Here is a 12,957-nt window from a genome sequence, read left to right on the forward strand (position 1 = left end):
AATGATGATGAGTATTATGGATCATCACATTCATCAAGTTGAAGTGCAACGAATATCTTAGAGCAGGAATAAATCGAATCGGATAGAAAATAGTAGTAATTGCATTAAAACTTGAGGTACAGCAGAGCTCCACACCCTTAATTTATGGTGTATAGAAACTCCACCGTTGAAAATACATAAGTGAAAGGTCCAGGCATGGCCGAATGGCCAGCCCCCAGATCTAAGAACTAAACGTCCAAAGATCGAATACTACAATCAAAGATATAGAAAAGATTAGTAAAAAGTTCTATTTATACTAAACTAGCTACTAGGGTTTACAGAGGTAAGTAATTAATGCATAAATTCACTTCCGGGGCCCACTTGGTGTGTGCTTGGGCTGAGCTTGATCTATCCACGATCTGAGGCTTCTCTTGGAGTTGAACGCCAAGTTGTAACGTGTTTTGGGCGTTTAACTCTGGTTCGTGACGTGTTTCTGGCATTTGACTCCAGAATGCAGCATAGAACTGGCGTTGAGTGCCAGTTTACGTCGTCAAATCTCAAATAAAGTATGGACTATTATATATTGCTGGAAAGCTCTGGATGTCTACTTTCCAACGCTGTTGAGAGCGCGCCATTTGGAGTTCTGTAGATCTAGAAAATCTATTTCGAGTGCAGGGAGGTCAGATTCCAACAGCATCAACAGTCCTTTGTCAGCCTCTTATCAGAGCTTTGCTCAGGTCCCTCAATTTCAGCCAAAAAATACCTGAAATCACAGAAAAACACACAAACTCATAGTAAAGTCCAGAAATGTAAATTTAGCATAAAAACTAATGAAAACATCCCTAAAAGTAACTAGATCATACTAAAAACTACCTAAAAACAATGCCAAAAAGCGTATAAATTATCCGTTCATCAGTGCCTAATTTAGCTTATTTTATTCCAATTACCTTCTATTCGGTACCTTGATGTTATTTGTGAGTGGTTTCAGATGAATAAGGTAGGAATGGCTTTGTAGGAATGGAAGAGGAGCATGCAATTAGGAGAAAGTATGAAGAAAACAAAGGAGAAGAGCACAGCCATGCGTGCGTGTGCACAACCATACATGCGTACGCACAAAAAGGAAATCAGCATGCGTGCATATGCACAACCCTCTATGCATACGCACAAGTGGAAATTTAGCGAAGTGTGCGTACGCACAGGTACCATCGTGTGACTTCTTGTAAAAGTCACGTGGCTCGCGATTTTGGGGCTTTCTCGGCCCATTTCTGAAGGCTTGGAGGCTGAAATCAAGTGCTATATGAAGAGAACTTCATGCCATATGAAGAGAGCCATCTTAGAATAGGAAAAATACATAGTAGGAGTAGGAGTAGTGTAGATTAGGAAATTCTCTCTTAGGGTTCTTAATTAGGGTTTGTAGCATTTTATACTTCAAGTTTGATTTTGGATTCTAGCAATTTTATTGTAAGTATTTCTTTAATTCTCTCTTTTATTATACCACTTGTTCTACACTTCCTTTTATTTTCATCTCTCTTGTCAATATATACATAGTTTTACAATTTTTTATTTCTAGTTGGTTAATTTGATGTTTGATGTTTATTGCATGTTTATTGAGTTGCTTTTATTGATTCTAAGCATTTGTGGTTCCTAGCTTTCATTAATTTACCAAGTTTGCTATGTTTTATGTTTGTGCCCTCTGTGTGTTTGATGAAATGCCAATTTTGATTATGGGGTGATTTCCACCCCTTGGCTTGGAAAAAATGAGTTTATAGATTACTAGAGCCATAATGTCCAACATTTAGTGATGATTCTTAGCTTGTTAGCTGTTATTGTTTCCACTAACACTAGCTTTTTACCCATTAATTTGGTAAGTTAACTAGGATTTGTGGATTAATAACAATTATGCTCACTTGACTTATCCTTCGATGTTAAGGGTTGACTTAGTGAGATTAATCCATCATAATTATCATAGTTGTGGTTGTGGCAAGGAAGGGATTCCATAACTCATCCCAAGTCAAGGTTTCATTTATGTTGTGAACCATTTTTCCATTACTTTATAGCATTACTTGTCTATATTACATACATAGTTCTTTTGTTCTTTCATTAGTTTATTAATTGCAATTTTGTCTCGTTCTTTAATTCCTTTATTGCTTGCTTTCAATCATTGAAAACAACCCCTTTACCTCTTGCAACCAAAATTGTGCACTCTTTGGCATTAGTTCCTAGGAAAGACGACCCAAGAGTCTAAATACTCTCGGTTATTATTTGCTTTCATTTGTGACATCATTAGGATTATAATTTGATTGATGATCAATGGTTGGGTTTGGACTATACTTGCAACAAAAATCTATTTTGTGAAAATTCCTAACCCGCTCAAGGCCACCATCATACTACTACTTACTTTGCTTGTGAGTGATATCTTCAATGGCAGGCTGTATGTGATTGACACTAGTTTGAACAGCTGCCAATACTCCTCCGGATTTGAATCCCAGGTTTAGTGTGGATCCATCTCTACTTGAGGGTGAAGTACGTACAGTCCATTCTCCTTTATTATCCTACTCAAAATGCCACAGACAAGGTCAGATCTTCCGGATCAGAGAACGCTGCATCTTTGGGTTCTAGCCCCTACCACAGAGACCCTAATCTCCCCGAAAATTGGTTGAACTGATGTCTCGAGAAGTCCCCAACAAATTCGTGGATTAGCTGTCTGAGAGATGTATGTTCAAGCTGTTGGTCGTCCTTGTCCGGTGAAAGATGCATTCTAACCCAAGTAGACGAGGGTGTTTGTCAGGCACGTTCGTCTTAATCTGATTAACAGAGCTAATTGGTTAAATCATCTTATTCACCATGATGAAGTATAAAGATACATCTTAGAATTAATCAAACATGGATCGAAGAGAAACAGTAGTACTTTTATTAATTCATAGGACTCCACAGAGCTCCTCCCCTCAACTTAGGAGGTTTAGAAACTCATATTGAAAGTAAAAACACAAAGTAAAATGAAAATAGGGCTGAATAGTGTGAGTTCCTATCTAAAAGGTCTGTAAAATACACTTTAAATACTAAATAGATTAATAGTAAGGGTAAAATAGTCTATCTAGTGCTAAAATCTACTTCTGAAGCCCACTTGGTGAGTGTTTTGGCTGAGCTTGAGTTACTGCAGCTGAAGCAGGGTACTATGTCCATATCAGAGTATACTGACAAGTTTGAGGAGCTGTTCAGGTTCTCTCGTATGTGCCAAGGGACTCCGGTGGAATATGAGGAATGGAAGTGTGTTAAATATGAAGGAGGACTCCGGAGCGATATTTTCAGTTCAGTGGGACCAATGGAGATTATGACTTTCTCCGAATTAGTGAACAAGTGTAGGGTTGCTGAAGAGTGTGCGAAAAGGGCAACTACTGAGAAAGGGAGTCACAAAGGATCATTCCTACATAACCGAGGGAAGAGCTTTGCACCTAGAGGTTCGTCTTTCAAGAGGGGAAGCTCTTTCAAGAGGCCCAACAACAACAACTCCCAAGGAAAAAGGTATGGGAAGCAGCCTCAGAATGATCAAGCTTGTACTAGGTGTGGAAGTCACCATCCGGGAGCACCATGCAAGGCCGGATGGGGTTTGTGCTACAATTGTGGAAAGGCGGGGCATAAAGCCGCAAATTATCCGGAAAAGCAGAAACAAGGTGCTGGAAAAGCACAACAGACTGGTCGGGTGTTCACCACTTCAGCTGTAGGAGTTGAGGGATCTGAGACACTTATTCGAGGTAACTGTGAAATGGCAGGTCAAACTTTAAATGCTTTATTTGATTCGGGAGCATCACATTCATTCATTGCATTTGAGAAAGCCCATGAGTTAGGACTGAAGATTGTAACTTAAGGTTATGATCTAAGAGTGTACAATGCTACCCATGAAGCCACGGTAACTAGGCTAGGATGCCCGGAAGTTTCCTTTAGGTTCAAGCAGCGTGATTTTATTCATAATTTAGTCTACTTGCCGATGATCGGTCTTGATCTTATCTTGGGATTGGACTGGTTATCTAAGAACCATGTTCTGCTAGATTGTTCTACAAAGTCGGTGTACTTTATGCCAGAAGATACTGAAGGGCCGGTCGTGGTGAATAATTATTACTTGAATTCGATGATGGTGAACTGTTCCGGAACTGAATGTCAGGGTATCCTGTTGTTAACCGCGGGCGTTTCGGGTGATGATCAAAAGTTGGAGCAGATTCCGGTTGTTTGTGAGTTTCCGGAAGTGTTTCCCGATGATATTGATGAGTTTTCACCTAACCGAGAGGTTGAGTTTGCTATTGAATTGGTGCCCAGGACGGGACCAATCTCAAGTGCTCCTTATAGGATGTCACCGTTAGAGATGAACGAGCTAAAGTCTCAGTTAGAGGATTTGTTGGGAAAGAATTTTATACGGCCAAGTGTCTCTCCGTGGGGTGCTCCAGTGTTACTGGTGAAGAAGAAGGATGGGAGTATGCGGCTCTGTGTGGATTACAGGCAGCTGAACAAGGTTACAATAAAGAATAAGTACCCATTGCCGAGAATTGATGATCTCATGGATCAGTTACAAGGAGCTGGAGTTTTCTCCAAGATCGATTTGCGATCCGGTTATCACCAGATAAGGGTGAGGGGTGAGGATATCCCTAAGACCGCTTTCATGACTCGTTATGGTCATTACGAGTACACTGTAATGTCTTTTGGGTTGACGAACGCTCCTGCGGTATTCATGGAATACATGAATAGAGTTTTCCATCCATTTCTGGATAAATTCGTTGTTGTCTTCATTGATGACATACTAATTTACTCCATGACTGAAGAAGAGCACGCGGAACACTTGAGGACCATGTTGCAGATTCTAAAGGAGAAGAAACTCTATGCAAAACTATCGAAGTGTGAGTTTTGGAAGAGTGAGGTGAAGTTTTTGGGTCACGTGGTGAGTAAGAAGGGAATAGCCGTAGATCCAACTAAGGTGGAGGCTGTGATGGATTGGAAGCAACCAACCACCGTGACGGAGATAAGGAGTTTTTTGGGTTTAGCTGGCTATTACCGAAGGTTTATCAAGGGCTTTTCACAGATAGCTTTGCCAATGACAAAGTTAACCCGCAAAGACACTCCGTTTGTTTGGACTCCTGAGTGCGAGGAGAGCTTTCAGATATTGAAGAAAAAGTTGACCACTGCACCTGTGTTAGTGTTACCTGAGCCGAATGAGCCATTTGAGGTGTACTGTGATGCCTCATTAAAGGGTTTAGGGTGCGTGCTGATGCAGCATCATAATGTGGTGGCGTATGCCTCACGGCAGTTGAGGCCACATGAAGTTAATTACCCTACGCACGATTTGGAACTCGCTGCGGTTGTGTTTGCCTTGAAGGTGTGGAGGCATTATCTCTATGGGGTTAAGTTCCAAGTTTTCTCTGATCATAAGAGCTTGAAGTACCTATTTGATCAGAAAGAGCTTAATATGAGGCAGAGGAGGTGGATGGAATTGTTGAAGGACTACGACTTTGAGTTGAATTACCATCCGGGAAAGGCGAATGTAGTAGCGGATGCGTTAAGTCAGAAGTCATTATATGCAGCCTGAATGATGCGTCAAGAGGAGAAGTTGCTCAAAGGATTCGAGAGTCTAAAAATTGGTGCTCGAGAAGTATCCGGAACCTTGTGTTTGAGCCGATTAGAAATCTCAAGTGACTTTAAGTCCGAACTCCTAAAGGCTCATCAAAATGATGAAGCGTTATAGAAGATGTTACCGGCCATTGAGCAAGGAAAACAGTGGAGAGTGTCGGAAGGAAAAGATGGGTTATGGAGATTCAAGGGTACGATCATTGTGCCGGATGTTGGCACTTTGAGGTAGGATATCTTAAAAGAGGCACACAAAAGCGGATTCTCCATTCACCCGAGAAGTAATAAGATGTACCATGATTTAAAGGCGATGTTTTGGTGGCCGGGTATGAAGAATGATGTGGCGGAGTATGTTTCAAAGTGCTTAACTTGTCAAAAGGTAAAGATTGAACATCAAAGACCTTCCGGGATGTTGCAACCTTTAGAGATTCCACAATGGAAGTGGGAAAGTATTGCAATGGACTTTGTGTCAGGATTGCCAAGGACTAGGACTGGTTTTGATGCTATCTGGGTGATTGTGGACCGATTGACGAAGTCAGCTCACTTTTTGCCCATTCGGATGACTTACACCCTTGAGGAGCTAGCACGGTTATACATAAAGGAGATTGTGAGACTTCATGGTGTATGGTGGACGAAATTGTGATCACTACAACTTCGCACAACTAACCAGCAAGTGTACTGGGTCGTCCAAGTAATAAACCTTACGCGAGTAAGGGTCGATCCCACAGAGATTGTTGGTATGAAGCAAGCTATGATCACCTTGTAAATCTTAGTCAGGCAAACTCAAATGGGTATGGTGATAAACGCATAAAACATAAAGATAAAGATAGAGATACTTATGTAATTCATTGGTAGGAATTTCAGATAAGAGTTTGAAGATGCCTTCCCTTCCGTCTCTCTGCTTTCCTACTGTCTTCATCCAATCCTTCTTCTTCCTTTCCATGGCAAGCTCAAGCAAGGGTTTCACCGTTGTCAATGGCTACCTCCCATCCTCTCAGTGGAAATGTTCAACGCACCCTGTCATGGCACGGCTATCCATCTGTCGGTTCTCGATCAGGCCGGAATAGAATCCAGTGATTCTTTTGCGTCTGTCACTAACGCCCCGCCTTTAGGAGTTTGAAGCACGTCACAGTCATTCAATCATTGAATCCTACTCAGAATACCACAGACAAGGTTAGACCTTCCGGATTCTCTTGAATGCCACCATCAGTTCTAGCCTATACCACGAAGACTCTGATCTCACGGAATGGTTGGCTCGTTTGTCAGGCAAGCACTCGGTTGTCAGGCGATCAACCATGTATCGTGTATCAGGAATCCAAGAGATATTCACCCAATCGAAGGTAGAACGGAGGTGGTTGTCAGTCACACGTTCATAGGTGAGAATGATGATGAGTGTCACGGATCATCACATTCATCAAGTTGAAGAACAAGTGATATCTTAGAACAAAAACAAGCGGAATTGAATAGAAGAACAATAGTAATTGCATTAATACTCGAGGTACAGCAGAGCTCCACACCTTAATCTATGGTGTGTAGAAACTCCACCGTTGAAAATACATAAGAACAAGGTCTAGGCATGGCCGTAAGGCCAGCCTCCCAATGATCTAAGAACTAGATGTCCAAAGATGATCAAAAGATCTAAAATGATCCAAAGATGAAAATACAATAGTAAAAGGTCCTACTTATAGAGAACTAGTAGCCTAGGGTGTACAGAGATGAGTAAATGACATAAAAATCCACTTCCGGGCCCACTTGGTGTGTGCTTGGGCTGAGCATTGAAGCATTTTCGTGTAGAGACTCCTCTTGGAGTTAAACGCCAGCTTTGGTGCCAGTTTGGGCGTTTAACTCCCATTTTGGTGCCAGTTCCGGCGTTTAACGCTGGAATTCCTGAGGGTGACTTTGAACGCCGGTTTGGGCCATCAAATCTTGGGCAAAGTATGAACTATCAAATATTGCTGGAAAGCCCAGGATGTCTACTTTCCAACGCCGTTGAGAGCGCGCCAATTGGGCTTCTGTAGCTCCAGAAAATCCACTTCGAGTGCAGGGAGGTCAGAATCCAACAGCATCTGCAGTCCTTTTTGGTCTCTGAATCAGATTTTTGCTCAGGTCCCTCAATTTCAGCCAGAAAATACCTAAAATCACAGAAAAACACACAAACTCATAGTAAAGTCCAAAAAAGTGAATTTTAACTAAAAACTAATAAAAATATACTAAAAACTAACTAGATCATACTAAAAACATACTAAAAACAATGCCAAAAAGCGTACAAATTATCCGCTCATCACAACACCAAACTTAAATTGTTGCTTGTCCTCAAGCAACTGAAAATCAAATAGGATAAAAAGAAGAGAATATGCAATGAATTCCAAAAACATATATGAAGATCAGTATTAATTAGATGAGCGGGGCTTTTAGCTTTTTGCCTCTGAATAGTTTTGGCATCTCACTCTATCCTTTGAAATTCAGAATGATTGGCTTCTTTAGGAACTTAGAATCCAGATAGTGTTATTGATTCTCCTAGTAAAGTATGATGATTCTTGAACATAGCTACTTATTGAGTCTTGGCCGTGGCCCAAAGCACTCTGTCTTTTAGTATTACCACCGGATACATACATGCCACAGACACATAATTGGGTGAACCTTTTCAGATTGTGACTCAGCTTTGCTAGAGTCCCCAATTAGAGGTGTCCAGGGTTCTTAAGCACACTCTTTTTGCCTTGGATCACAACCTTATTTCTTTTCTTTTTCTTTCTTTTTTTTTTCAATTTTTTTTCTTTTTTTTCGAAATTTTTTTTTTAGAACTACTTTTTCTTGCTTCAAAAATCATGTTTATGATTTTTCAGATCCTCAGTAACATGTCTCCTTTTTCATCATTCTTTCAAGAGCCAACATTCATGAACCACAAATTCAAAAGACATATGCACTGCTTAAGCATACATTCAGAAAACAAAAGTATTGCCACCACATCAAAATAATTAAACTGTTATAAAATTCAAAATTCATGCAATTCTACTCTTTTTCAATTAAGAACATTTTTTTTTAAGAGAGGTGATGGATTCATAGGACATTCATAACTTTAAGGCATAGACACTAAGACACTAATGATCACAAGACACAAACATAGACAAACATAAGCATAATTTTCGAAAAACAGAAAAATAAAGAACAAGGAAATTAAAGAACGGGTCCACCTTAGTGATGGCGGCTCTTTCTTCCTCTTGAAGATCCTATGGAGTGCTTGAGCTCCTCAATGTCTCTTCCTTGTCTTTGTTGCTCCTCTCTCATGATTCTTTGATCTTCTCTAATTTCATGGAGGATGATAGAGTGTTCTTGGTGCTCCACCCTTAGTTGTCCCATGTTGGAACTCAATTCTCCTAGGGAGGTGTTTAGTTGCTCCCAATAGTTTTGTGGAGGAAAGTGCATCCCTTGAGGAATCTCAGGGATCTCATGATGAGTGGGGTCTCTTGTGTGCTCCATCTTCTTCTTAGTGATGGGCTTGTCCTCATCAATGGGGATGTCTCCCTCTATGTCACCTCCAATTGAATAACAGAGGTGACAAATGAGGTGAGGAAAGGCTAACCTTGCCAAGGTAGAGGACTTGTCCGCCACCTTATAAAGTTCTTGAGATATAACCTCATGAACTTCTATTTCTTCTCCAATCATGATGCTATGAATCATGATAGCCCGGTCTATGGTAACTTCGGACCGGTTGCTAGTGGGAATGATTGAGCGTTGGATAAACTCCAACCATCCTCTAGCCACGGGTTTGAGGTCATGCCTTCTCAACTGAACCGGCTTCCCTCTTGAATCTCTCTTTCATTGGGCGCCCTCTTCACAAATAACTGTGAGGACTTGGTCCAACCTTTGATCAAAGTTGACCCTTCTAGTGTAAGGATGCTCATCTCCTTGCATCATGGGCAAATTGAATGCCAACCTTACACTTTCCGGACTAAAATCCAAGTATTTCCCCCGAACCATAGTAAGATAATTCTTTGGATCCGGGTTCACACTTTGATCATGGTTCTTGGTGATCCATGCATTGGCATAGAACTCTTGAACCATTAAGATTCCGACTTGTTGAATGGGGTTGGTAAGAACTTCCCACCCTCTTCTTCGGATCTCATGTCGGATCTCTGGATATTCACCCTTTTTGAGTGAAAAAGGGACCTCGGGGATCACCTTCTTCAAGACCACAACTTCATAGAAGTGGTCTTGATGCACCCTTGAGATGAATCTCTCCATCTCCCATGACTCGGAGGTGGAAGCTTTTGCCTTCCCTTTCCTCTTTCTAGAGGTTTCTCCGGCCTTGGATGCCATAAATGGTTATGGAAAAACAAAAAGCAATGCTTTTACCACACCAAACTTAAAATGTTTGCTCGTCCTCGAGCAAAAGAAGAAAGAAGAGAGTAGAAGGAGAAGAAATGAGGAAGAAGGGAATGGCTTTGTGTTCGGCCAAAGGGGGGAGAAGTGGTGTTTAGGTTGTGTGAAAATGAAGGAGTGAAGGAGGGTTTATATAGGAGTGGGGAAAGGGTAGGGTTCGGTTAATTGAGGGTGGGTTTGGGTGGGAAAGTGGTTTGAATTTGAATGGTGAGGTAGGTGGGGTTTTGTGAAGGATGGATGTGAGTGGTGAAGAGAAAGATGGGATTTGATAGGTGAAGGGTTTTGGGGGAAGAGATGTTGAGGTGATTGGTGAATGGGTGAAGAAGAGAGAGAGTGGTGGGGTAGGTAGGGATCCTGTGGGGTCCACAGATCCTGAGGTGTCAAGGAAAAGTCATCCCTACACCAAATGGCATGCAAAAATGCGTTTTTAGCCATTTCTGGCGTTAAACGCCGGGCTGGTGCCCATTTCTGGCATTTAACGCCAGCTTCTTGCCCTTTTCTGGCGTTTAACGCCAGTCTGGTGCCCCTTTCTGGCGTTAAACGCCCAGAATGGTGCCAGACTGGGCGTTAAACGCCCAACAGCTAGCCTTACTGGCGTTTAAACGCCAGTAAGTTCTTCCTCCAGGGTGTGCTATTTTTCTTCCTGTTTTTCATTCTGTTTTTGCTTTTTTCATTGATTTTGTGACTTCTCATGATCATCAACCTACAAAAAAAAACATAAAATAACAAAGGAAAATAGTCAAAATATGACATTGGGTTGCCTCCCAACAAGCGCTTCTTTAATGTCAGTAGCTTGACAGTGGGCTCTCATGGAGCCTCAGAAATGCTCAGAGCCATGTTGGAACCTCCCAACACCAAACTTAGAGTTTGAATGTGGAGGTTCAACACCAAACTTAGAGTTTGGTTGTGGCCTCCCAACACCAAACTTAGAGTTTGACTGTGGGGGCTCTGTTTGGCTCTGTTTTGAGAGAAGCTCATCATGCTTCCTCTCCATGGTGACAGAGGGATATCCTTGAGCCTTAAACACCAAGGATTCTTCATTCACTTGAATGATCAACTCTTCTCTATCAACATCAATCACAGCCTTTGCTGTGGCTAGGAAGGGTCTGCCAAGGATGATGGATTCATCCATGCACTTCCCAGTCTCTAGGACTATGAAATCAGTAGGGATATAATGGTCTTCAACTTTTACCAGAACATCCTCTACAAGTCCATAAGCCTGTTTTCTTGAGTTGTCTGCCATCTCTAGTGAGATTTTTGTAGCTTGTACCTCAAAGATCCCTAGCTTCTCCATTACAGAGAGAGGCATGAGGTTTACACTTGACCCTAAGTCACACAAGGCCTTCTTGAAGGTCATGGTGCCTATGGTACAAGGTATTGAAAACTTCCCAGGATCCTGTCTCTTTTGAGGTAATTTCTGCCTAGACAAGTCATCCAGTTCTTTGGTGAGCAAAGGGGGTTCATCCTCCCAAGTCTCATTTCCAAACAACTTGTCATTTAGCTTCATGATTGCTCCAAGGTATTTAGCAACTTGCTCTTCAGTGACATACTCATCCTCTTCAGAGGAAGAATACTCATCAGAGCTCATGAATGGCAGAAGTAAGTCCAATGGAATCTTTATGGTCTCATTTTGAGCCTCAGATTCCCATGGTTCCTCATTGGGGAACTCATTGGAGGCCAGTGGACGCCCATTGAGGTCTTCCTCAGTGGCGTTCACTGCCTCTCTTTCCTCCCAAAATTCGGCCATGTTGATGGCCTTGCACTCTCCTTTTGGATTTTCTTCTGTATTGCTTGGGAGAGTACTAGGAGGGAGTTCAGTAATTCTCTTGCTCAGCTGACCCACTTGTGCCTCCAAGTTTTTAATGGAGGACCTTGTTTCAGTCATGAAACTTTGAGTGGTTTTGAGTAGATCAGAGACCATGGTTGCTAAGTCAGAGGTATTCTGCTTAGGACTCTCTGTCTGTTGCTGAGAAGATGATGGAAAAGGCTTGCTATTGCTAAACCTGTTTCTTACACCATTATTACTGTTGAAACCTTGTTGAGGTCTCTGTTGATCCTTCCATGAGAAATTTGGATGATTTCTCCATGAAGGATTATAGGTGTTCCCATAGGGTTCTCCCATGTAATTCACCTCTTCCATTGAAGGGTTCTCAGGATCATAAGCTTCTTCCTCAGATGAAGCCTCCGTAGTACTGCTTGGTGCATTTTGCATTCCAGACAGACTTTGAGAAATCATATTGACTTGTTGAGTCAATATTTTGTTCTGAGCCAATATGGCATTCAGAGTGTCAATCTCAAGAACTCCTTTCTTCTGACTAGTCCCATTGTTCACAGGATTTCTTTCAGAAGTGTACATGAATTGGTTATTTGCAACCATTTCAATTAGCTCTTGAGCTTCTGTAGGCGTCTTCTTCAGATGAGGAGATCCTCCAGCAGAGCTATCCAAAGACATTTTGGATAGTTCAGAGAGACCATCATAGAAAATACCTATGATGCTCCATTCAGAAAGCATATCAGAAGGACACTTTCTGATTAATTGTTTGTATCTTTCCCAAGCTTCATAGAGGGATTCTCCTTCCTTCTGTCTGAAGGTTTGGACTTCCACTCTAAGCTTACTCAATTTTTGAGGTGGAAAGAACTTTGCCAAGAAGGCATTGACTAGCTTTTCCCAAGAGTCCAGGCTTTCTTTAGGTTGTGAGTCCAACCATGTCCTAGCTCTGTCTCTTACAGCAAAAGGGAATAGCATAAGTCTGTAGACCTCAGGGTCAACCCCATTAGTCTTGACAGTGTCACAGATTTGCAAGAATTCAGCTAAGAACCGATGAGGATCTTCCAATGGAAGTCCATGGAACTTGCAATTCTGTTGCATTAGAGAAACTAGTTGAGGCTTAAGCTCAAAGTTGTTTGCTCCAATGGCAGGGATAGAGATGCTTCTCCCATAAAAGTCGGGAGTAGGTGCAGTAAAGTCACACAGCACCTTCCTTGCAT

The 12,957-nt window shown here is 41.7% G+C and overlaps 1 non-coding gene across 1 annotated transcript; it reads left to right on the forward strand.

Moving 5' to 3' along the window:
* The first annotated feature begins 12,475 nt into the window (after positions 1–12,475).
* LOC112793860 (small nucleolar RNA R71) lies at positions 12,476–12,583 on the forward strand. The gene has a single exon (XR_003198551.1). It is a non-coding gene; the product is annotated as a small nucleolar RNA R71 (small nucleolar RNA).
* The last annotated feature ends 374 nt before the right edge of the window (positions 12,584–12,957 follow it).

The sequence above is a fragment of the Arachis hypogaea genome, chromosome 3 (assembly GCF_003086295.3).
Source record: "Arachis hypogaea cultivar Tifrunner chromosome 3, arahy.Tifrunner.gnm2.J5K5, whole genome shotgun sequence".
NCBI lineage: Eukaryota > Viridiplantae > Streptophyta > Magnoliopsida > Fabales > Fabaceae > Arachis > Arachis hypogaea.